Below are 24,892 nucleotides of genomic sequence, written 5' to 3'. Positions count from 1 at the left end.
CTTGCGATCCTCTAGTCTGCTGTTAGATCTCTGTATAATATTTTTTATTTCAGTCAGTGCATGCTTAATTTCTAGTTGGTCCTTTTTCATATCCTTGAGGGCCTCACTAAATTTATCAGAGGTTTATAGAAGATTCTTGAGTAACCTTATAACCGTGGTTTTGAACTCTATATCCAGTAGTTTGCTTTCCTCTATTTCTTTCATTTGTGGTCAGTAGATTGCTTTCCTCTATTTCTTTCATTTGTGATCTGTTTCTTTGTCTCTGCATTTTGGCTGCTTCCCTGTGTTGATAGAGTGGCTTTGTGTGGTAGGTGTCCTATAGGGCCCAGTGGATCAGCTACCCCAATTACCTGAGGTGGACACTCTTGGTGCACCCCTTTGTGGGCTGTGTTCACAGTGTTGTTGTAGTTGAGCCTTGATTGTTGTTGGTATCGCTGGGAGGAATTGACCTCAAGACCAATTGGCTGTGAGGATCAGTTGTGACTACAATGGGAGAACTTCTGTGCTGGAGACACCCTTATGGGGCAAGACTTGCTTCAGTGGGGCTTTGGTGCTCACTGAGTCTGCCCCCTGAGTGTGTCACTTATGGATGTGAAGAGTTGTGATCTGGATGGTCTCACTCTGACCACTGGGTACACTGGCTCTTGAATCTCCAAGGAGCTGCAAAATCAGCCACTGCCTGAGGCCACCCAGCAGGAGCTACAGAGAGATCTTCAGATTCCTTCTCTTTGTTTGGGGTTTGGAGGTGCCCAGATGAGGACCAGCTTTGAAGCAATGCAAGCTGCTGTCGAGCCTTGGGCCTTCTTTTGGAAGATCTGGGGCTCTCTGACCCAGCTGCAGTATGTTATGTTTCAGATTGCAAAGGGCCAGGCCATTCATATAAAACCAGCTGAGCACAGCTTGGGGGTGTTTGTAAATTTGGTGGGGCGGGGTCTCAGGGAATCACCAGGGTGGAGCAAACAGCAATGGCTGACCATCAGCCCTGCCCCGAAGAAGTTCCCAGGTCTCTGTGTCCCGTGGCATCATGCAGGAACAATGATCACTGCAAGCATGTCTGAGAGAAAGCCGCCCTCGTGTTCTGTCCTGATGCCAGACAGTCCAGTTTCTCCCCGTATGAGTCTCGGTCCCCATAGTCTTGCCCAGAACTGGAGTTCAGAACATTCAGTAGCTTGTGTTTCCCTCCCAATTGAAAAAGACAACAACGTACTCAGTTGCCAGCCCCTTTCCACGCGCACCTCCCCACCTCCTCCGAGTGTCAGTGTGCTTTTCTCTTTCCTTCTACTTGTATAATTTCCACTCAGCCAGCCTTCCTGTGGTTCTGGATGATATCTGTTTTGTCTTTTAGTTGTAGTTTTGAAGTGGTTGTATGTGGCAGCAAGTTCAGGTGTTTACCTATGCCGCCATCTTGATTTCTCCTCCAGAGTTCCATTTTTAGTTTTTTGAGTAAACTCCATACTGTCTTCCACAGTGGCTGCAGCAGTCTGCATTCCCACCAGCAGTGCACGAGGGTTCCTTTTTCTCCACATCCTCTGAAGCAGTTGTTGTTTGTTGATTTGTTGATGATAGCTAATCTGACAGGTGTGAGATGGTATCTGATTGTTGTTTTGATTTGCATCTTGGATGATTAGTAACTTTTAGCATATTTTCATAAGTCTCTCTGCCTTCTGTATGTCTTCTTTCCAAAAGTGTCTATTTAGATCCTTTGCACATTTTTTGATTGGATCGTTTATCTTACTTTTGTTAAGTTGTATGAGTTCTCTGTAAATTTTGGAGATTAAACCCTTATCTAAAATATCAGCCCTAACCGGTTTGGCTCAGTGGATAGACCATCGGCCTGTGGACTCAAGGGTCCCAGGTTCTATTCCGGTCAAGGGCATGTGCCTTGGTTGTGGGCACATCCCCAGTAGGTGGTGTGCAGGAGGCAGCTGATTGATGTTTCTCTCTCATCGATGTTTCTAACTCTCTCTCCCTCGCCTTTCCTCTGTAAAAAATCAATAAAATATATTTTTAAAAAAATATCATAGGCAAATATGTTCTCCCATGCAGTGGGCTTTCTTCTTGTATTGTTGATGGTTTCTTTCGCTGTGCAGAAGCATTTTATTTTTATGTAGTTCCATTTGTTTATTTTCTCATTAGTCTCCATTGCCCTAGGATCTGTGTCGGTAAAGATATTCCTACAACATATGTCTGATATTTTGCTGTCTGTGGATTCTCCCAAGATTTTTATGGTTTCCCACCTTACATTTAAGTCCTTTAGCCTTTTTGTTTGTTTTTGTGTATGTTGGTGATCTAGTTTCATTTTTTTTTGGCATGTATCCCCATTGTATGCTTTTACCTCCTTTGTCAAATATTAATTGAACATAATGGCTTGGGTCAATTTCTGGGTTCTCTGTTCTGTTCCATTGGTCTATATGTCTGCTCTTGTGCCAGTACCAGGCAGTTTTGAGAACCTTGGTTTGGTAATATAGCTTGATATCTGGTATTGTGATCCCACCAACTTTGTTCTTCTCTCTCAGGATTTCTGTTGCTATTGGGGGTCTTTTTTTTTATTCCAGATGAATTTTTGGAGAGTTTGTTCTACATTTTGAAATATGCTATTGGTATTCTAATGGGGATTTCATTAAATCTGTAGATTTCTGTGGATAGTATGGACATTTTAATGAAGTTGATTCTACCAATCCATGAACTTGGTATGTTCTTCCATCTGTTTATGTCTTCCTCTATCTCTTTTTTCAATTTCCTGTAGTTTTCCTAGTACAGGTTTTTACCTCCTTAGTTAAGTTTATTCCTAGATATCTTTTGTGTGTGTGTGTTTGTGTGTAATGGTAAATGGGATTGTTTTTTTTAGTTCCTCTTTCTGTGAGTTCATAATTGGTGTATAAAAAGCCCATAGATTTCTGGGTGTTAATTTTGTATCCTGATACATTGCCGAATTCATTTATTAGGTCTACTAGTTTTTTGATGGAGTCTTTGGGGTTTTCTATGTATAGTATCATGTCATCTGCGAATAAGGGGAGTTGTACTTCTTCATTTCCAATTTGGATGTCTTTTATTTCTTCTTCTTGTCTGATCGCTATGGTTAGCACTTCCAGTACTATAACAAACAGGAGTGGTGAAAGTAGGTATCCCAGTCTTGTTTCCGTTCTTAGGGGAAATGAATTTAGTTTTGCCCATTGAATATGATGTGGACTTTAGCTTAGTCATTTAAGCCTTTTATTATGTTGAGGTATGATCCCTCTATTCCCACTTTGTTGAGAGTTTTTATCAAGAAAGGGTGTTGGATTTTGTCAAATGCTTTTTCTGCATCCATTGATATGATTATGTGATTTTTGTCTCTCAATTTTTTTATGTGATGTATCACGTTTATTGATTTGCGGATATTGTACCATCCTTGCATCCCTGGAATAAATCCCACTTGGTCATGGTGTATGATCTTTCTATTGTAATGCTGGATCCGATTTTCTAGAGTTTTGTTGAGGATTTTAACATCTATGTTTATTAAGGATATTACCCTGTAATGTTCTCTCTCTCACTCTCTCTCTCTCTCTCTCTCTCTCTCTCTCTCTCTCTCTCTCTCTGTGTGTGTGTGTGTGTGTGTGTGTATGTGTCTTTATCTGATTTTGGGATTAGGGTAATGTTGGCTTCATAGAAAGAGTTGGGAAGTGTGCCTTCCTCTTGAAATTTTTGGAATAGTCTGAGGAGGATATGTTTTAGTTCTTTGAATGCTTGGTAGAATTCCCCTGTAAAGCCATCTGGACCAGGGCTTTTGTTTGCTGAAAGATTTTTGATCACTGTTTCAATTTCTTTGGTAGTTATCAGCCTATTAAGGTTTTTTTATTCTTCCTGATTGAGTTTTGGGAGCTTGTATTTTTCTAAGATTATGTCCATTTCATCTAGGTTGTCCATTTTGTTGGAGTAGAGTTGTTCATAATATTTTTTTCATAATTGTTTGTATTTCTCTGGGATCGGTTGTTACTTCACCTCTTTCATTTCTGATTTTGTTTATTTGAGTCCTGTCTCTTTGCTTCTTGGTGAGCCTGGCTAGAGGTTCATCAATCTTGTTTATCCTTTCAAAGAACCAACTCTTGGTTTTGTTGATCTTTTGTATTGTGTTTTGATTTTTTTTGTCTCTGTTGTTTATTTCCCCCTCTGATCTTTATTATTTCCTTCTTTCTGCTTATGCTGGGCTTTTCCTGTTGCTCTCTTTCTACCACTTTGAGTTGTAGTGTTAGATAATTTATTACCATTTTTTTCTTGTTTTTTTGAGGTAGGCCTGTGTAGCTATGAACTTTCCTCTCAAGAATGCTTTCACTGTGTACCATAGATTTTGGATTGTTGTGTTTTCATTGTCGTTTGTTGCCATGATGCTTTTTTATTATTTTTATTTTATTTATTGTCTAAAGTTTTACATTTGTCTCTTTTTCCCCCAATTGACCCCCTCCCCCATTCCTTCCCAGCCCAGGCAAGCTCCCACTGCCCCGTTTTCTGTGTCCATTTTTTATGGTAATATGCATGCCTATAAGTCCCTTGGTTGATCTCTAAACCCTCCCCTACCATTTTTCTCTAGTTCTATCTATTCTTGTTCATCAAATTATGTTGGTCATTATATCCCACATATGAGTGAGATCATGTGATATTTATCTTTCTCAGACTGGCTTATTTCACTTAGCATAATGCTCTCCAGTTCCATCCATGCTGTTGCAAATGGTAAAAGTTCCTTCTTTATAATAGTGGCATAGTGTTCCATTGTGTAGATGTACCACAGTTTTCTAATCCACTCATCTGCTGATGGGCACTTAGGCTGTTTCCAAATCTTAGCTATTGTAAATTATGCTGCTATGACCATAGGAGTGCATATATTCTTTCTAATTGGTGTTTCTGTTTTCTCGGAATATAGTCCTAGAAGTGGGATTACTGGGTCAAATGGGAGTTCCATTTTTAACTTTTTCAGGAAACTCCATACTGTCTTCCACAGTGGCTGCACCAGTCTGCATTCCCACCAGCAGTGTACGAGGGTTTCTTTTTCTCTGCATCTTCGCCAGCACTTGTTGTTTCTTGATTTGTTGATGATAGTCATTCTGACAGTTATGAGATGGTATCTCATTGTTGTTTTGATTTGCATCTCTTGGATGATTAGTGACTTTGAGCACGTTTTCATATGTCTCTGGGCCTTTTGTATGTCCTCTTTCAAAAGTGGTCTATTTACATCCTTTGCCCATTTTTTGATTGGATTGTTTATCTTCCTTTAGTTAAGTTGTATGAGTTCCCTAAAAATGTTGGAGATTAAACCCTTATTGAAGATAACATTGGCAAATTTGTTTTTCCATGCAGTGGGCTTTCTTTTTGTTTGGTTGATGGTTTCTTTTGCTGCACAGAAGCTTTTTATTTTGATGTAGTCCCATTTGTTTATTTTCTCCTTAGTCTCCATTGCCCTAGTTTATCTTTCTGTGAGTTCATTATAGGTGTATACTAGTAAAAAAGCTATAGGTTTCTGGGTGTTAATTTTGTATCCTGCCTCATTGCCAATTTCATTTATTAAGTCTAGTAGTTTTTGATGGAATCTTTGGGGTTTTCTTTGTACAATGTCATATCATTTGCGAATAATGACAGTTTTACTTCTTCTTTTTCAATATGGATGCCTATTTTTTCTTCTTCTTGTCTGATCACTGTGGCTAGCACTTCCAGTACTAGGTTGAACAGGAGTTGTGTGAATGGGCATCCTTGTCTGGTTCTGTTCTTATGGGAAATGGTTTTAGTTTTTGCCCATTGAGTATGATGTTGGTTCCTGGTTTGTCATACGTGGCCTTTATCATGTTGATATATGCTCCCTCTATTCCAACATTTCTGAGAGTTTTTATAAAAAATGGGTGTTGAATTTTGTCCAATGCTTTTTCTGCTTCTATTGATATGATGATGTGATTTTTGTCTATCTACTTGTTTATGTGATATATCCCATTTACTGATTTGCCAATATTTTACTAGCCTTGCATCCCTGGAATAAATCCTACTTGGTCATCATGTGTGATCTTTCTCATATATTGCTTGATCCGGTTTGCTAATATATATTTTTGAGGATTTTAGTTTCTATGTTCATCAGGGATATTTGCTTGTAATTCCCGTTCTTTGTAGTGTCTTTATCTAGTTTTGGAACTAAGATAATTCTGGTCTCATAAAAAGAGTTTGGAAGTGTTCCTTCCTCTTGGATTTTCTGAAATAGTTTGAGGAGTATAGGCATTAGTTCTTCTTTGAATGTTTGGTGAAACTCCCCCATGAAGTCATCTGTACCTGGGCTATTGTTTGCTGGGAGTATTTTTATTACTGCTTCTATTTCATCAGTTGTTATTCACCTATTCAGGTTTTATGATTTTTCCTCATTCAGTTTTTGGACATTATATTTTTCAGGAATTTGTCCATTTCCTCCACATTGTCCAGCTTGTTGGCATATAGTTGTTCATAGTATTTTCTTACTATCCTTTGTGTTTCTGTGGTTTCAGTGTTTACTTCTCTGCTTTCCTTTTTGATTTTATTTATTTGGGTCCTCTCTTCATTTCTTGATGAGTCTAGTTAACGATTCATCAATCTTGTGTATCCTTTCAAAGAACCAGCTGTTGATTTCATTGATTTTTTTGTATTGTTTTCTTAGTCTTTGTCATTTATTTCTGCCCCCCCCCCCCTTTTTTATTTCATTCCTTCTTCTTAATCTGGGCTTTTCTTGTTGTTTTCCTTCTAGTTCTTGAAGTTGTAGGGTAAAATAGTTTATTGCTAATTTTTCTTGTTTTTTGAAGTAGGCCTATAGAGCTATGACCTTTTCTCTCAGGACTGCTTTTGCTGTGTCCCAGAGATTTTGAGTTGTTCTGTGTTCATTTTCATTTGTTTCCAGGAAGTTTTTGATTTCTTTCTTGATCTCATTGGTAACCCATTTATTATATAATAATATTCTATTTAGCCTACATGTGTTTGAATGTTTTTTGGGTGTTTTACTGTAGTTTATTTTTAATTTCATTCCACTATGAACTGAGGAGATGCTTGATATGATTTCAGTCTTCTTGAATTTGTAGAGAATTGTTCTGTGTCCTAACATGTGACCTATCTTCATGAATAATCCTTGTGCACTTGAGAAGAATGTATATTCTGCAGCTTTGGGGTGAAATGTTCCATAAGTGTTCATTAAATTAATCTGACTCAGTGTGTCCTTTAGAGTCACTGTTTCCTGTAAGGTTTTGTCTGGAAGATCTATCCAGTGAAGTTATTAGCAGGGTGTTAAAGAAGTTATTAGCACGGTGTTAAAGGCCTGTACCATGACAGTATTGTTTTTAATTTCTCCCTTAATATCCTCTGGAAGTTATATATATATATATACACACACACACACACACACACTAGAGGCCCGGTGCACGAAATTCGTGCATGGGAGGGGGGATCCTTCAGCCCAGCCTGCACACTCTCCAATCAGGGACCCCTTGGGGGACATCCCTCTTGCAATCTGGGACTGCTTGCTCCTATTCGCTCACCTGCCTGCTTGCCTGATCGTCCTAACCACTCTGCCTGCCTGCGTGATTGCCCCTAACCCCTCTGCCTGCCTGATCGCCCCTAATCTCTCTGCCTGCCTAATTGCCCGTAACCTCTCTGCCTGCCTGATTGCCCCTAACCACCTCTGTCTGCCTGTGTGATCACCTCTAACTGCTCTCCTTCCAGCCTGATGGCCCCCAACTGTTCTCCCCTGCTGGCCTGATTGCCCCTAAGTGCTCTCTCCTGCCAGCTTGATGGCCCCTAACTGCTCTCCCCTGCCTCCCTGATCACCATTAACTGCCCTCCCCTGCAGCCTGGTTGCCCCCAACTGCCTTCCCCTGCTGGCCCGATTGCCCTTAACTCCCTGCTGGCCTGATTTCGCTCCCAACTGCCTTCCCTTGCCAGCCTGATCGCCCCTGGCTGCTTCTGCCTTGGCCCTATCACCATGGCTTTGTCCAGAAGGAAGTCGGACGTCCAGAAGATGGCCAGTAGACCCAGTCTATTTAGTATATTACCCCTTTATTAGTATAGATAGATTATATAGGATAGGCTTGCTTAAATGGGGGGAAAAGACTTTTTCAGCAGGAGGAGATGCTCTTTGCTGACAAAAATACATAATCCCTATATCTGGACTGATAGCCAGCCATATGCACTATACTGCCAAACTGGTTATTAAAAAACTGAACCTCTTTCTTACACCTTACACCAAGCAGCTGTTGCCCTTAAAAACCCTCCTCAGCCCCCACCTTAGGTTCTGTCTTCACAGTTCACCCAGATTAGGTTCTGATTGGTTGGTTTCTATGCCAGTCAGTGTCAAAAGCTCCACCTCCTAGGAAGCCACTGGTTCCTCACAGTTCACCCATATTTGGTTCTGATTGGTTAGTTTCTATGCCAGTCAGTGTCAAAAGCTCCACCTACTAGGCAGGTATTAGCTCCTCACAGTTCACCCAGATTTGGTTCTGATTGGTTGGTTTCTATGCCAGTCAGCATCATAAGCTCCACCTCCTAGGCAGCCATTGGTTCCTCGCAGTTCACCCATATTTGGTTCTGACTGGTCAGTTTCTATGCCAGTCTGCTTCAAAAGCTCCACCTCTTAGGCAGCCATTGGCTCTTCTGGGAAATCCAGAACAGCCCCACTGACAGCTGCCTTTCTCTCCGTGCCTTCTCTGGGCCTGAACTGCAGCCTCCACAGCAGCTGCTGATCAGGCCCTGACTCTCTCTCTCTCTCCGGACCTCGCCAGCAGCCGTGGTGGCTGCTAATCAGGCCCCACCTCTCTTTCTCTGGGCCTCGCCAGCAGCCATGGCAGCTGCTGATCAGGCCCTGCCTCTCTCTCTCTCTCTCTCTCTCTCTCTCTCTCTCTCTCTCTCTCTCTCTCTCGGCCTCGCTAGCAGCTGCAGAGGCTGCTGATCAGGCCCTACCTCTCTCTCTGGGCCTCTCTCCGGGCCTGATCTGCAGCTGCCGTGTCAGCGGTGAGGTCATTAGGCCTCTAGACAGGCCCCGGGCCAGAGGCTAATGACCTCACCATACCCACCTTGCCCCACCCAACCCCCGCTGCCCTGCCTGCCTGCCTGCCTCCAGCCTTGCTGTGATAGGAGCCTGTGAGCTCTGGGGAAGGGACCGAGAGGTGCTCCATGCACTTCCTGGTGACTGGTCGTCCGTCTGGTCTTTTAGGTCATGACGGCCCTAGGCTATTATTAGTATAGATATTTAGATGCTCCTGTATTGGGTGCATATATGTTTTCCAAGGTTATATCCTGTTTTTGGATTGATCCCTTTATTACTATGTAGTGACCTTTGTTGTCTCTTTTCATGGCCTTCATTTTGAAGTCTATTTTGTCGGATATGATTATTGCTACTCCAGCTTTTTTTTTCTTTTCTATTTGCATGGAAAAGAAATTCCGTCTCTTTACTGTCATCCATTGTGTGTCTTTTGTTCTGAGGTTCGTCTCATTTAGACAGCATATCATTGGGTCATGTTTTTGCATCTATTCAGCTACCTTATCGCTTTTGATTGGAGAATTTAATCCTTTTACATTGCAGGTTATTATTGATCAGTACTTATTTATTGCCATTTTGATTCTGTATGTATAGGTTTCTCTATTATTTCTTTTCATTACAGCATTCCCTTTAGCATTTCTTTTTTTAAATAAATCTTTATTGTTCAGATTATTACAGGTGTTCCTCTTTTATTCCCCCATATCTCCCCTCCACCTGATTCCCCACCCCACCCCATGCCCTTACCCCCTGCCACTGTCTTCATCCATAGGTGTAAGATTTTTCTCCAACCTCTTCCCGCACCCCTCACCTCCCTTCCCCCTGAAAATTGTCAGTCCACTCCCTTTCTATGTCCCTGATTTTATTATATTCACCAGTCCATTTTGTTCTACAGATTTTTTATTCACTTGATTTTTAGATTCACTTGTTGGTAGGTATGTATTTGATGTCATTTTGTTGTTCATAATTTTTATCTTTACCTTTTTTTTCTTCTTCCTCTTCTTAAAGAATACCCTTCAGCATTTCATGTAGTCCTAGTTTGGTAGTGATGAACTCCTTTAGCTTTTTCTTGTCTGTGAAGCTCTTTATCTGACCTTCAACTCTGAATGATAGCTTTGCTGGGTAGAGTAATCTTGGTTGTAGGTTCTTGCTGTTCATCACTTTGAATATTTCTTGCCACTCCCTTCTGGCCTGCATACTTTCTGCCGAGAAATCAGCTGACAGTCATATGGGTACTCCCTTGTAGGTAACTAACCGTTTTTCTCTTGCTGCTTTCAAGATTCTCTCTTTGTCTTTTGCCCTTGGCATTTTAATTATGATGTGTCTTGGTGTGGTCTTCTTTGGATTCCTCTTGTATGGGGTTCTGTGCGCTTCCTGAACTTGTAAGTCTATTTCTTTCACCAGGTAGGGAACGTTTTCTGTCATTATTTCTTCTAATAGGTTTTCAATATTTTGCTCTCTCTCTTCTTCTGGCACCCCAAAAATTCGGATGTTGGTATGCTTAAAGTTGTCCCCAAGGCTCCTTACACTATCTTCATATTTTTGGATTCTTTTTTCTTTTTGTTTTTCTGGTTGGGTGTTTTTTGTTTCCTCATATTTCAGATCTTTGGTTTGATTCTTGGGGTACGTTGATCTGCAGTTGAGTTTCTGTATAGTCTTTATTTTAGACAGTGTATGCTTAATTTCTGAATGGTCCTTTTCCATTTTTTTTGGCATTCTCATTAAGAGCCTTGAAGGTCTCACTAAGTTCCTCAGAGGTCTCACTAAATTTCTCAGCGGTTTCTAGAAGATTCTTGAGTAACCTTATAACTGTGGTTTTGAACTCTATATCCAGTAGTTTGCTTTCCTCCATTTCTTTCATTCGTGACGTGTTTTCTTGTCTCCACATTTTGGCTGCTTCCCTGTGTTGATGGAGTGGCTTTGTGTGGTAGGTGGCCTATAGGGGCCAGTAGCTCAGCCTCCCCAATCACCTGAGGTGGACGCTCTTGGTACACCCCTTTGTGGGATGAGTGCAAAGTCTTGGTGTAGTTAAGCCTTGATTGCTGTTGGTACACTGGAAGGAATTGACCTCCAGGCCAATTGGCTGAGAGGAACCCCTGTGTCTATAATGGAAGAACTGCTGTGCTGGAGACACGCTTATGCTGCAGGACTTGTTTCAGTGGAGCTTTGGTGCTCACTGAGTCTGCCTCTTGAGTGTGTCACTTATGGATGTGAGGAGTTGAAATCTGGTGTCTCACACTGACCACTAGGTACACTGGCTTCTGGATCTCCAATGGGCTGCAGGTCAGCTACTGTCTGAGGCCACCCAGTAGGAGCTACAGCAAGAACTACAGTTTTCTCCTCTTTGCTTGGGTTTTGGAGGTTTTGGAGCTGTCTGACCCGGGCTGCAAGTTTGCTAGGTTAAGCTGCGATAGGGCAGGCCATTCATATGATAAAACCGCTGCTTGGAGCTTGGGTGGGTTTGTAGGTTGCGCGGGGCTGGGTCTCAGGGCGTCACTAGGCTACGGCATGGCAAACAGCGATGGCTGCGTCTCCGACCACGCCCCAGCGCAGTAAAAAATTATTTGTGTGCGCAGCTCTGCAAGCAAGCCGCCCTCAGTTTTCAACCCGATGGCAGACAGTCCAGCTTCTCTCTGTAGGAGTTTGCGTCCCCTGCGTCTCCCCAGAAACTTGATTTTAGAGTAATCTTTGGGGCTTGTCTCCCTTCAGGTTGAAAAAAAGCAATGCCTGCTGCCAGCCCGGATCGCACACCTCCGTACCTCAGCTTTTCAGCGCTTGTGCACGTCTCAATGCTCTTTTCTCTTTCCTTCTAGTTGTACAATTTCCACTCAGCCAGCTTTCCCGTGGTTCTGGGTGATAGACGTTTTGTCTTTTAGTTGTAGTTTTGAAATTGTTGTGCGAGGCAGCAGTTTAGGTGTTTACCTACGCCGCCATCTTGGAACCTCTTCCCCTTTAGCATTTCTTGTATTGCTGGCTTGGAGGTGATGTACTCCTTTAGCTTTTTTTTTTTTTGTCTGAGAAACTCTTTATTTGACTGTCTATTTTGAATGATAGCCTTGCTGGATTTAGTAATCTTGGTTTCAGATCCTTGCTTTCCATTACCTTGAGTACTTCATGCCATTACTTTCTGGCCTGTAGAGTTTCTAATGAAAAATCAGGTGTTAGCCTCATGAGAGTTGCTTTGTAGGTAACAGTTTGCTTTTCTCTTGCTCCCATTAGGATTCTCTCTCTGTTTGTCTTTAAATTTTGGCATTTTAATTATTATGTGTCACGGCATAGTCCTGTTTGGTTTCTTCTTGCTTGAGTTTCTGTGTTCCTCCTGAACTTGTGTGACTTTTTCTTTTACTAGGTTAAGGAAATTTTCTGCCATTATTTCTTCAAACACGTTCTCTATCCCTTTATCCCTTTCTGCCTCTTCTGTCACATCTGCTATTCAAATATTGTTACGTTTCACTTTGTCTCACAGCTCTCTTAAGCTGTCCTCCTGTTTTTTAATTGATTTTTCTTTTTGGTTCTCTGATTGAGTTATTTTTTTCAACCCTGTCTTCTAATTCACTGATTCTATCCTCAGCTTCCCCTAATCTGCTGTGTATTCCTTCCAGGGTGTTCTTTATTTGTCCTATGTCATTTTTTATTTCTGTATTCATAGTTACTATATCTTTTCTTATGCTGTTGAGCATCTTTACCATCATTATTATGAACTCTGTATCAGATAAATTTCTTATCTCTATTTCATTTGTGTGTTCTTCTTGATAATTCTCTTGTCATTTCTTTTGGTTGTTTCTTTTTCTCCTCATTTTGGCTGCCTATTTGGGTTTGTGACTGTGTATTAGGTAGATCTCCTTCGCTTCTCAATCTCTAATGCAGGTCAGTGTCAAGCACTATTTCAGACTAATTAGATCAGGCAAAGACTCAAAGCCTCCAGAGACTGCCTCTGTCTACAGACAAATAGGATTCCATCTTGAATTCCCCCCAGGCAATCATCCACAGGTGTGGCAAAGGTTTTTCCAACAGGGTGGAGTAATTGCTTCTGCCTGGAGGCTAATTGTTATTCTCAGTCTCTTAATGGGTGTCAGTAGCTTGGCACCATGGGGAAAGGTGTTTTCTAATAGGGTGGGTTAACTGTCTTTCCACCAAGGCAAGGCCACCTGTATAGCAAATATGACCTCTGTAGCATGAGGGAATGACTCAACAGGAAACCAGAATGTCTGCCTTATGAGCTCTAACCTCAGAGCCCCCAATCCTGGCTTCTGCTCAAACACCTCCAGTCCACTCTGCCCTCCCTCTGCTGGAGCACAAGTTTTGGTACCCTTCTCAGTTCTGGTGCTTTCTGCTCTGGGGCCCAGCTTGGGGATTAGACCCCAGAGTTCTCAGTGGCAATCCCCCACAGCTGAGATATCCCTTTGAAACTTAAGATGATGTCTCTGGGAGCCCAACCAGACCTTTTGCATCCTCGGCCCCTCCTCTCAGTCTCTATGCAGTCTCCACTTTCGGTCCTTGGTTATCAGGTTTCTCTTCAGCGAGTCTTCTGTTGATTATTCAGGAAGTTTTTATGTATTTTAGTTGTAATTCCAGTTTTGTCCTGGGGGTGTGTCCATGCAGCATCCACTTACTCCACTCCAATTTTATTCCCCTAATGATAGTATGGTGCAGAGCACACAGCCCAGGAGTGTGCAGGAGTGGAGGGGCTGGGACATGTCATCACTTGGAAAAAGTGATGTATAAGCGAGACCTAAGGGGAAAGTAGGAATTAGTAAAGAAAGTTGCTAGGGTGGGGGTGGGGTTGATGGGGGTAGGTTGGAGATGGGAACAAAGGAGCTTTTTCCGATTAGAGGAAGCAGCAAGTTCATGGGTGAAGAAACCAGAGACAGTAGGAAAAGTTTGAAAGCAGGTAAGCCTCCCCACTTTTCTTAGACCACATGTCCTGAATCGAAATTATTTGTTGTTCTCAAACCCATTTTGCTGGAAAAATATCTGGCTGTGTATTTGTTTAAAGTCAACAGTTTCTTCTACCAACTACTAGGAGATCCCTCTAACAGCAGCAGCAGCAGCAGCAGCAATGAGGCCTAGTAAAAAAGATGGGAAAGGATATTTTACCTGAAATCTTAAATTTTTTAATATTATAAAAACATTTCTCTATCATATTTCTATATCTTATGGATGATAACTAAATAACTATTAACTATTTGAAAGCAAGTTCAGTGAGATTCGAGGTTTTTCATCTTAGTTTGGGTTTTGTATAAGATGTACATGTTTTTAAATATTGCTGAAGCCTCTCTGGGAATTTTGAAGTCCTTTATAGTCTTCAGTGAACTACAAAAAAATGCAAAAGCCTACTACCCTGTTTGCTAGACCTGTACAAACTTGGGTTTACCAAGTCTACATTAAAATGATGATTTAACTTCCAGTGTGATTCTCATTCTTTGGTTATTTCATTGTGAAAATCATTTATTTTTAAATGGCTACATTTTGTTGCTACAGATGTGTGACATACTTGTTTGGAGGGATTGTCAAGAAAAGGATGTTCTCATATATGGTTAGGTCTGCATTGTTAATCCTGTTTGGCATTTGTACAATTTAAAAGATTCTCAGCTTAACATTAATTAGCTTTCCATGCTCTGAATTACCAGTGTCTGGATATACTATTTAAATGTTTGCTATTTGGTCACTTGGATATATTTTAGAATATTACAAAAATGTGTGTTAGTATGTTTGTTGCTTTGTAATAATTTTACATTAATTTTTATTTGGGCCTGTTATTAGATAGTGGGTGGTTAAAATGTCTCTCAAAGCTTTGTTTCTAATATGAGAGATTTAAAAACTAGTTTTAAGACAAAAGTGAACAGAGCTATGATTTGAAACAAATTGCCTGGAATTAATAAAAATTAGGGTCTAGTTTACAGTAAAACACCTTTATTAACAAATACTTTAGTCCAGTGTTGAGTCTAATGTAGGCGCTTGGAGAAAATGTGTAACTTGATTGATCTAACAAGTAAACATCTGCTTTATGAAACGACTGTTAAGCAGTGTTAAGGATTTAGATGTGGATATTTAAAACCACTATGTTGGGGGGAGAAAAATGGCGGCGGAATAGACAGACGTGTTCCGAGCCTTGTCCCGGAGCAGAAAGAAAGAACAGCTGAGGGTCGCACTAGGAGTGTTTGTTGGCAAGTTGGGGGACAGCTGAACTCCAGAAGAAGGTGGGAGACTGCTAGACGGGGTTCCCCTGACCTGGCAGCTCCCACTGCGGCTGGGTCCCCTCCCGGAGCTGCGAGCTTGGACGCTGAGTCGCCGCCATCTGGAACCGGAAAGTGGAGCTTATCCGAAGCCTGAGAATCCACAACTGCGGCACCCACGGAACAGCTGCGAGCCCCAGAACAACGCTCCCCAATTGGCGCAAACACACGGGTTCAGAGGAGCTCTACACTCCACCACAGAAAGGTCAGATTTCGCCTGGGATAAGGTGAGGTCTCTGGTCCCAGCGCGAGAGAGGAACGCGCGTTTTGCGGGAGCTGGAGGACCAGGGAAGTCTGTGCCTAGAAAAATCGGTGGCTGCTGGGGCTGGCGTGATCTGTGAATGTGGAAGGGGGTCCTCAGAGCTGCTAACAGAAGGGCTCTCTAAAAAGCAACCCATTTTGATCTGAAGTGCAGGGACACCCTAAGAATTTCAGGGGTGTGCTAGACTTACGCGCAGCCACGGAGTGCGCACACTTGGGCTTTTTCCTCTTGAAATTCTTGCTTCTGTTTACTAAGCCCAATTCATAGGTTCACCCAGTTGGGGACACCCTGGGAGACTGCAGGGGAAAGTTGTTTTTCTGGAACCTGGGGATCGGAGCGGGGAGTGACCATCGGAGAGCCAGCTCTGAGGCAGACCACTCCCACAAACCGGTAGTGAGTGCCACAGAGAAAGAAGGCTCTAACACTCCCTAGAGAGGCCATAGATAAACCCGGAAGTCAATCCAGAAACACTGCCACCCAGGGGCTGAATCACAAATTGACTCTTGTGTAATCAAAAATAAAGGAATACGAATTAAGACACACCGACTGCTTAAAATCAGGACTGGCTTACATCACTGAAGAGCAGTGGAATGCAGGGAACTGCAATACTGTCTGGACTGAGAAACAGGCGTGCCAAACAGAACAACAGAGGAAGTGAATGACCTTCACTACTCCACATTTTATTTTTATTTTTTATTTTTTTATTTTCATTTTTTGCATCTTTTACTCAAGAAACTAATTTTTTTCCTCACTTGATTCTACCTTTTTAATTATTACATTTTTATTTTCAATCCGTATTATTACTACTGCTATTTTATCTTTTTTTTTTTTTTAAGTGTCATTTTATTTTCTCTTCATTTTGTTTTGGGATTAATGTTCTACATTCTATTTTTATCTTTCCTTTAGCATCATTTTACTCTATCTCAAATCTACCTTTATGCCATCACTCTCTTCCTCACTTTTCCCTTTTCAGTGTCCTGTTTATCTTACCCCTTTCCTGCTTTAGATTTTCCCTATTTTTTCTGTTTACCCCCTTTTTAAAATTTCACCCTACTTATATATCTAATCTCCAATCCCCTGCTCCAAGTCCATACACACCTCTCTCTTCGCTGTCTTAACTATCCAAAAAATTGTTCTTCTCTCTGTCCTTTTGTTGTTGTTCGTTTGAATGTAGATTATATCGAATTTTTATGCTTTTTTGTGAGATTGTTTTGCTTATTCTTCTTTTGTTTATTTTTTTGTTTGTTTAGTGCTTCTGTTTTCCCTTGCCTCACTCAATATTAGTTGGTGTTGTAGTTTGTATTAATCCCCAGGTACTTGTTGCTGGCATTTGCTGGGATAAGTGATTGTTCTATTGGAGTTTTATCCCCAATATATATAGTCTGTTTCCCTTCCTCTCTTAGTCTCTTTCTTGTCTCTCTTACTTTTTTTTCTTCTTTTTTTCACTTTTCCCAATTTCATTTTGACACCCCCTTTTTTTTTCTTCTTCTTCTTTCTTTCTTTTTCCTCTTCTTCTTTCTCTACTATCCCCTGATTTGTCTTTCTCTGGTGGTCACCTTTATTGGAGGTTGTTAATATCGTGAATACATTTCTGTTCAGTGCCTTGTGTGTTGTACCTGGTAGTGCTGTATTTTGTGCCTTTAAATCGACGCAGGAGAGAGAGAACTACATAACCAGACACCCAGAGAAGAGAGACCATGGGGAGACAAAGACACAGCCCGCATATGAAAGAAAAGCAGGCATCACCAGAAAAGGAAGTAAATGAAATGGAAGCAAGCAACCTTCCAGAAAAAGAATTCAGAGAAATGGTCATAAGGTGGCTGAAAAGAATGGAAGACAAATTCGACAATATGAGCAAGAACCAAGAGGAAATGAAGAAGAACCAAGAAGAAATGAAAAATGACATCGCTGCTGTAAAGAACTCAATAGAAAGCATCAAGAGTAGACTAGAAGAAGCAGAGGACCGCATCAGTGAGCTAGAAGACAAGATGGGAAAAAATACCCAAGTAGAGCAACTTCTAGAAAAAAAAATTAAAAGGCAGGAGGAGAGCCTAAGGGAACTTTGGGACAACACGAAACAAAACAACATCCGCATAATAGGGGTTCCAGAAGGAAAGGAAGCTGAGCAAGGAATAGAAAACCTATTTGAAGAAATAATGACAGAAAATTTTCCTGATATAGAGAAGAAAAAACCCACACAAATCCAAGAAGCTCACAGAGTCCCAAGCAAAATGAACCCCAAAAGACCGACGCCAAGGCACATTATAATTAAATTGGCAAACACCAACGACAAAGTAAGAATCTTAAAAGCGGCCAGAGAGAGACAAAAAGTTACATACAAAGGAACCCCCATCAGACTAGCAACTGATTTCTCAACAGAAACTCATCAGGCCAGAAGGGAATGGAATGAAATATACAAAGTCATGCAAAGGAAGGGTCTGAATCCAAGAATACTGTACCCAGCAAGGCTGTCAATCAAAATTGAAGGTGAAATCAGGAGCTTCACAGACAAAAAAGGACTAAGGGAATTTATTACCACCAAACCAGCAATGCAAGAAATGCTAAAGGGTCTGCTGTAAAAAAAAAAAAAAAGAAATAGGAAGCGAAGAAGGAACACAGGTGTAAAGAATAGGAATGGCGACAAATAAGTACCTATCAATAATAACTTTAAATGTAAATGGATTAAATGCCCCAATCAAAAGACATAGGGTAATGGATTGGATAAGAAAACATGACCCATATATCTGCTGTCTACAAGAAACCCACCTCAGAAAAAAAGACGCACACAGACTGAGGGTGAAGGGAAGGAAAAAGGTTTTCCAGGCAAATGGAACTGAAAAAAAAGCTGGGGTAGCAATACTTATATCTGACAAATTAGATCTCAAAGTGAAGGACATAACAAGAGATAAGGAAGGCCACTTCATAATACTAAAGGGAGCAATCCAACAAGAAGAAACAACTCTGGTAAACATATATGCACCCAATACAGGAGCACCCAAATACATAAAAAAACTCCTGGAGGATATCAAGGGAGAGATTGACAGCAATACAATCATAGTAGGAGACTTTAATACCCCACTATCACCATTGGACAAATCCTCTAAACAAAAAATCAGCAAAGAAACATCAATCCTAAATGACTCACTAGACCAGATGGAATTAATTGACATCTTCAGAACATTTCACCCCAAAGCCACAGAATATACATTCTTCTCAAGCGCACATGGGTCATTTTCAAAGATAGACCATATGTTGGGACATAGGCAAAGTCTCTTCAAATTCAAGAAGATAGAAATCATATCAAGCATCTTCTCAGACCACAGTGGCATAAAACTGGAAATCAACTACAATAAAAACAACCCAAAGAAATCAAACACATGGAGACTAAACAGCATGCTATTAAACCATGACTGGGTTACCAGAGAGATCAAAGAAGAAATAAAAAACATCATGGCAACAAATGACAATGAAAACACTACAATCCAAAATCTATGGGACACAGCGAAAGCAGTCTTGAGAGGGAAGTTCATAGCTCTACAAGCCTACTGCAAAAAAACAAGAAACAGGGGTAATAAATTACCTAACCCAACAACTCAAAGAGTTAGAAAAAGAGCAACAAGAAAAGCCCAGTGTAAGCAGAAGGAAGGAAATAATAAAGATCAGAGCACAGATAAACGACATAGAGACCAAAGAAACAATACAAAAGATCAACAAAACCAAGAGCTGGTTCTTTGAAAGGATAAACAAGATTGATGAACCTTTAGCCAGGCTCACCAAGAAGCAAAGAGAGAGGACCCAAATAAACAAAATCAGAAATGAAAGAGGTGAAATAACAACAGATCCCGCCGAAATACAAAGGATTGTTAAAAAATACTACGAACAACTCTATTCCAACAAACTGGACAACCTGGAGGAAATGGACATATTCCTAGAAAAATATAACCTTCCAAAACTCAATCAGGAAGAATCTAAACAGCTCAATATGTCAGTAACTATGGAAGAAATTGAAGCAGTCATCAAAGAACTTCCGGCAAACAAAAGCCCGGGGCCAGACGGCTTCACAGGAGAGTTTTACCAAACATTCAAGGAAGAACTAAAACCTATCCTCCTCAGACTATTCCAAAAAATTCAAGAGGAAGGAACACTTCCAAGCTCCTTCTATGAAGCCAGCATCACCCTAATACCAAAACCAGATAAAGACAACACAATGAAAGAGAATTACAGGCCAATATCCCTCATGAATGTAGATGCCAAAATCCTCAACAAAATTCTAGCAAATCGGATCCAGCAGTACATCAGAAAGATCATACACCATGACCAAGTAGGGTTTATCCCAGGAATGCAAGGATGGTTCAATATCCGAAAATCAATAAATGTGATACATCACATAAACAAATTGAAAGATAAAAATCACATAGTCATATCAATTGATGCAGAAAAAGCATTTGACAAAATCCAACACCGTTTCTTGATAAAAACTCTCAACAAGGTGGGAATAGAAGGATCATACCTCAACATAATAAAAGCTATATATGATAAACTCACAGCTAACATCATACTCAATGGGCAAAAACTAAAACCATTTCCCCTAAGAACAGGAACAAGACAAGGATGCCCACTCTCACCACTCCTGTTTGACATAGTACTGGAAGTATGAGCCATTGCAATTAGACAAGAAGAAGAAATAAAAGGCATCCAAATTGGAAAAGAAGAAGTAAAGCTGTCCTTATTTGCAGATGACATGATATTGTACATAAAAAACCCGAAAGACTCCATCAAAAAACTAACAGACTTAATAAATGAATTTGGCAAGGTAGCAGGATACAAAATTAATGCTAAGAAATCTATGGCATTTCTATACACCAACAGTGAACTTACAGAAAGAGAGACTAAAAAAGCAATCCCATTTTCCATCGCACCAAAAAAATTAAGATACTTAGGAATAAACCTAACCAAGGAGGTAAAAGACCTATATGCAGAAAACTACAGGACACTGAAAAAAGAGATAGAGGAAGATGTAAACAGATGGAAGAACATACCATGTTCATGGATTGGTAGAATCAACATCATCAAAATGTCCATACTACCCAAAGCAATCTATAGATTCAATGCACTCCCCATTAAAATACCAACAGCATATTTCACAGACCTAGAAAGAACTCTCCAAAAATTCATCTGGAATAAAAAAAGACCCCGAGTAGCCACAGCAATCCTGAGAAAGAAGAATAAAGTAGGAGGGATCTCAATACCAGATTTCAAGCTGTATTACAAAGCCACTGTCCTCAAAACAGTCTGGTACTGGCACAAGAACAGACATATAGATCACTGGAATAGAATAGAGAATCCAGATATCGACCCAAACCAATATGCGCAATTAATATTTGACAAAGGAGGCATGAGCATACAATGGAGTCAAGACAGTCTCTTCAATAAATGGTGTTGGGAAAATTGGACAGATACATGCAAAAAAATGAAACTAGATCACCAACTTACACCATACACAAAAATAAACTCAAAATGGATACAGGACTTAAATATAAGACGGGAAACCATAAAAATACTAGAGGAATCCTCAGGCAGCAAAATCTCAGACATATGCCAAAAGAACTTTTTCAGTGATACTGCCCCTAGGGCAATGGAAGCCAAACAGAAAATAAACAAATGGGACTACATCAAAATAAAAAGCTTTTGCACAGCAAAAGAAACCATCAACAAAACAACAAGAAACCCCACTGTATGGGAGAACATATTTGCAAATGGTATCACAGATAAAGGTTTAATTTCCAACATCTACAGGCAGCTTATACAACTTAATAAAAGGAAGATAAATGATCCAATAAAAAAATGGGCAACGGACCTAAATAGAATCTTTTCGAAAGAAGACAGAAGGAAGGCCAAGAGACACATGAAAACATGCTCAAAGTCACTTATTATCCGAGAGATGCAAATCAAAACGACAATGCGATACCATCTCACACCTGTCAGAATGGCTATCATCAACAAATCAACAAACGACAAGTGTTGGCGAGGATGCGGAGAAAAAGGAACCCTCGTGCACTGCTGGTGGGAATGCAGACTGGTGCAGCCACTGTGGAGAACAGTATGGAGTTTCCTCAAAAAACTGAAAATGGAACTCCCATTTGACCCAGTAATCCCACTCCTAGGAATATATCCTAAGAAACCAGAAACACCAATCAGAAAGGATATATGCACCCCTATGTTCATAGCAGCATAATTTACAATAGCTAAGATTTGGAAACAGCCTAGGTGCCCGTCAGCAGATGACTGGATCAGAAAACTATGGTACATCTACACAATGGAATACTATGCTGCCGTAAAAAAGAAGGAATTACTACCATTTGTAGACACCTGGATGGAATTAGAGAACATTATGCTAAGTGAAATAAGCCAGTCAATGAAAGAAAAATACCACATGATCTCACTCATTTAGGGATAATGAAAAACATTATAAACTGATGAACCAAAAGATAGTTACAGAGGCAGTAAAGCATCAAACAGAGTGTCTAATTACAGCGGTAAGGTTAGGGAGAGGTGGGGGAAATAAGAGATCAACTGAAGGACTTGTATGCATGCATATAAGAGTAACCAATGGATGGAAAACATTGGGGGGTGAGGGCAGGTATGGGAGTGGGGTGGGGGGGGGCAATGGTAAGATATGTACACATATAATACCTTAATAAAAAATTTGAAAAAAAAATAAAAAAAAATATAACCACTATGTTTTTTTTTTTAAAAAAAATGCAACCAACTTATTGTATTCTGGCTGTACTTTAATTTCTAAATTGATTTAAAGTAAACAGTATGGGTCTGAATGAAGTCTGTCTAAAACAGCAGGAGGTAAGTTAGTAATTACTCTTTGTAGTAGATTATTTGGAGCAGTGAATGCTTTAATTGGAAGTCAAATACTTATAAAGAGATGACAGTTCATATTAGTTCATAGTTCATTTTTAGGAATGTAGAGAAGGTAGTTACTATAGAAAAGTTATCAGCTGAGGCTTGTCTTTTGGGGGAGAGTGTGAAAGGTGTTAAAATGTCTGATTCCAAAGTAAAGTTAACAGATTTGGTCAACTCTGATCACTTAACCTAATATAACTTTTCTGTGTAATAAATTTATGTATAACTGTTCAGAAATTAAAAACACACATTTCAGATGTGTTCCCAAGATATGTTACTGGATATTTCTTTAAGACCTATCAGACTTTCCTTCCCTATTGAAAAACTGGGTTCTTGGTCTAGAAAACAGGGCAGTAGGCTTCAGTATTTCTTTTGTAGTCCACTGACTTTTTCTTTCTTGGCAAGCATGTTGTGAAGATTAAGAACAGAAATGAAAGGTGCTAGTGTATTTGTATGGTTTCATTTGAAATCACAGTACATAACACAAAGCCCTTTTTAAGTGTGCTCTCTATGTAGTAGGTGTGTGTGAATAGGATTTTCTGAGTTTAGGGAATATCTATAATAATAGAAGTGTAATATAGTAATTAGACTGGACAGCCAAACGACCTTCTGGATGTCATTCTGAATGTCCTTCCAAACGAAGCCATGGCAGCGGGGGCTGAGGCAGAGGCGGTTAGGGGCGATCAGGCAGGCAGGTGAGCAGTTAGGGGCAATCAGGCAGGCAAGCGAGTGGTTAGGGGTGATCAGGCAGGCAGGCAAGTGGTGAGGGGTGATCAGGCCGACAGTTGAGTGGTTAGGGGAAATCAGGCAGGCAGGCAGAGTGATGAGGGGTTATCAGGTAGGCAGGCGAGTCGTTAGGGGTGATCAGGCAGGCAGGCAGGCAGACCAGCGGTTAGGAGCCAGCAGTCTCAGATTGCCTGAGGGATGTCTGACACCGGCAGTTGGACGTCCCTGGAGGGGTCCTGGATTGCAAGAGGGTGAAGGCGGGCTGAGGGTCCCCTCCCCCCATGCACGAATTTCGTGCACCGGGCCTCTAGTTTATACATATAAAGAATACTAGAGGCTCAGTGCATGAATTCGTGCATTGGTGGGGTCCCTCAGGGTGGCCTGCAGAGATTGGGTCCCAGCTCACACCCCTAGCCTCACAGCCCCAGTTTGTTCTCCCAGCCCTGCCGCCCCGTGGCCCCACCTGGCACCCTGCCTTGGCTTGGTGCTGCCCCCTTACCTGCTCCACCATCCTGCCTGCAGGATGATTGGTCAGGGCCCGGCCCTCCACCTGGCTCCCTCAGCACCTGGGAGTGGGGCGGTGGCCCCGCCTCTGGTCACTGTCTTCAGGACGATCAGTGGGGCAATTGGGCCTGCACTCACCCCACCTTGGCCTGGTAGCACCCGCTCACCTGCTCCACCATCCCAATACTGTCCCACTCTCGTCGGGGCCCATTGGGGCCGGCAGTGCCTCCGCTGCCACCTGCTGCCAGTGCCGTATCGCCCACACCTGCCATGTTCCCTGCTGCCCCCTGGTGGTCAGCACATGTCATTGCGAGTGGTCGAACTCCCGGTTGAACGACTGCCCGAGGGGGAAATTTGCATATTAGGCTTTTATTATATAGGATAGACCTATATTCTTGCTATTGCTCAATTATGGTCTATATTTTAGAGAATAAAAGTAACTGAACAGGACAAGAGTTCATCCCACTTGGCACACAGCAGAGCCAAACACCAAATACCCAGTTTTGCAGTGGATAAAATACAGTCACTTTTTTTTTTTTCAGAATGCTAAATAAGAAAAATGGAAAGCTGTGTTACTTAATACCAGAACTTCCAAATGACTTATCCTTCAGGGCTTTTAAGGGAAAAAGTCATGAGTAAGGGGTTCAGGGTCATGGACTGTGTTGATTGGTCAATTTCTATGCAAGCTTCAGTTATCTGATTTATTCAGCTCCTAGTGGCATCCTGCCCTGATCTAGTTAACTATGACTGTAATTAAACAGAAAGATAGTTAGGTAAAACATCTTGGCTTTGATTGTGGTCAGTTACATTATCTTAAGAACAGAAAGAGAACAAGGCTGTATATTTCATACTTACCAAGCTATATTCTTATGTCATCTTAAGCAGAGAATACCTTCTTAAATTTGCTTTACAGTCAGGCCTGCAGCATCTAAGACATTACTACATTCTAGTGCAACTATGACTCTTGAGAAGGACTAATTTAATCATTTTAACTAAAAGCTATATTCTTTTTTTTAAAAAAAATAAATATTGTTCAGATTATTACAGATGTTCCTCTTTTCCCCCCCATAGCTCCCCTTCACCCGATTTCCCCCTCACCCCATGCCCTCACCCCCTGCCACTGTCCTCATCCATAGGTGTAAGATTTTTGTTCAATCTCTTCCTGCACCCCTCACGCCCCCTTCCCCCCAAGAATTGTCAGTCCATTCCCTTTCTATGCTTCTGATTCTATTATATCCACCAGTT

At 41.1% G+C, this 24,892-nt stretch overlaps 1 protein-coding gene across 4 annotated transcripts in view; it reads left to right on the top strand.

Annotated features, from left to right (window-relative positions):
* Positions 1–24,892, top strand: part of UPRT (uracil phosphoribosyltransferase homolog) — a 106,669-nt gene that overhangs the window by 41,539 nt on the left and 40,238 nt on the right. The window contains exon 1 of one of the 4 annotated variants that reach the window (XM_080652626.1): positions 13,837–13,895. The exons of the other annotated variants lie outside the window; for them this stretch is intronic. The gene's annotated coding sequence lies outside the window, so the exon portion shown is untranslated. Of the gene's footprint in view, positions 1–13,836; positions 13,896–24,892 lie in introns of those variants that run through there. 4 annotated transcript variants of the gene reach the window in all.

Source organism: Plecotus auritus (assembly GCF_963455305.1).
Source record: "Plecotus auritus genome assembly, chromosome: X".
In the NCBI taxonomy this organism is placed as follows: domain Eukaryota; kingdom Metazoa; phylum Chordata; class Mammalia; order Chiroptera; family Vespertilionidae; genus Plecotus; species Plecotus auritus.
Note: the sequence above shows the minus strand (reverse complement) of the source record. Positions and strands in the feature narration are given on the sequence as shown.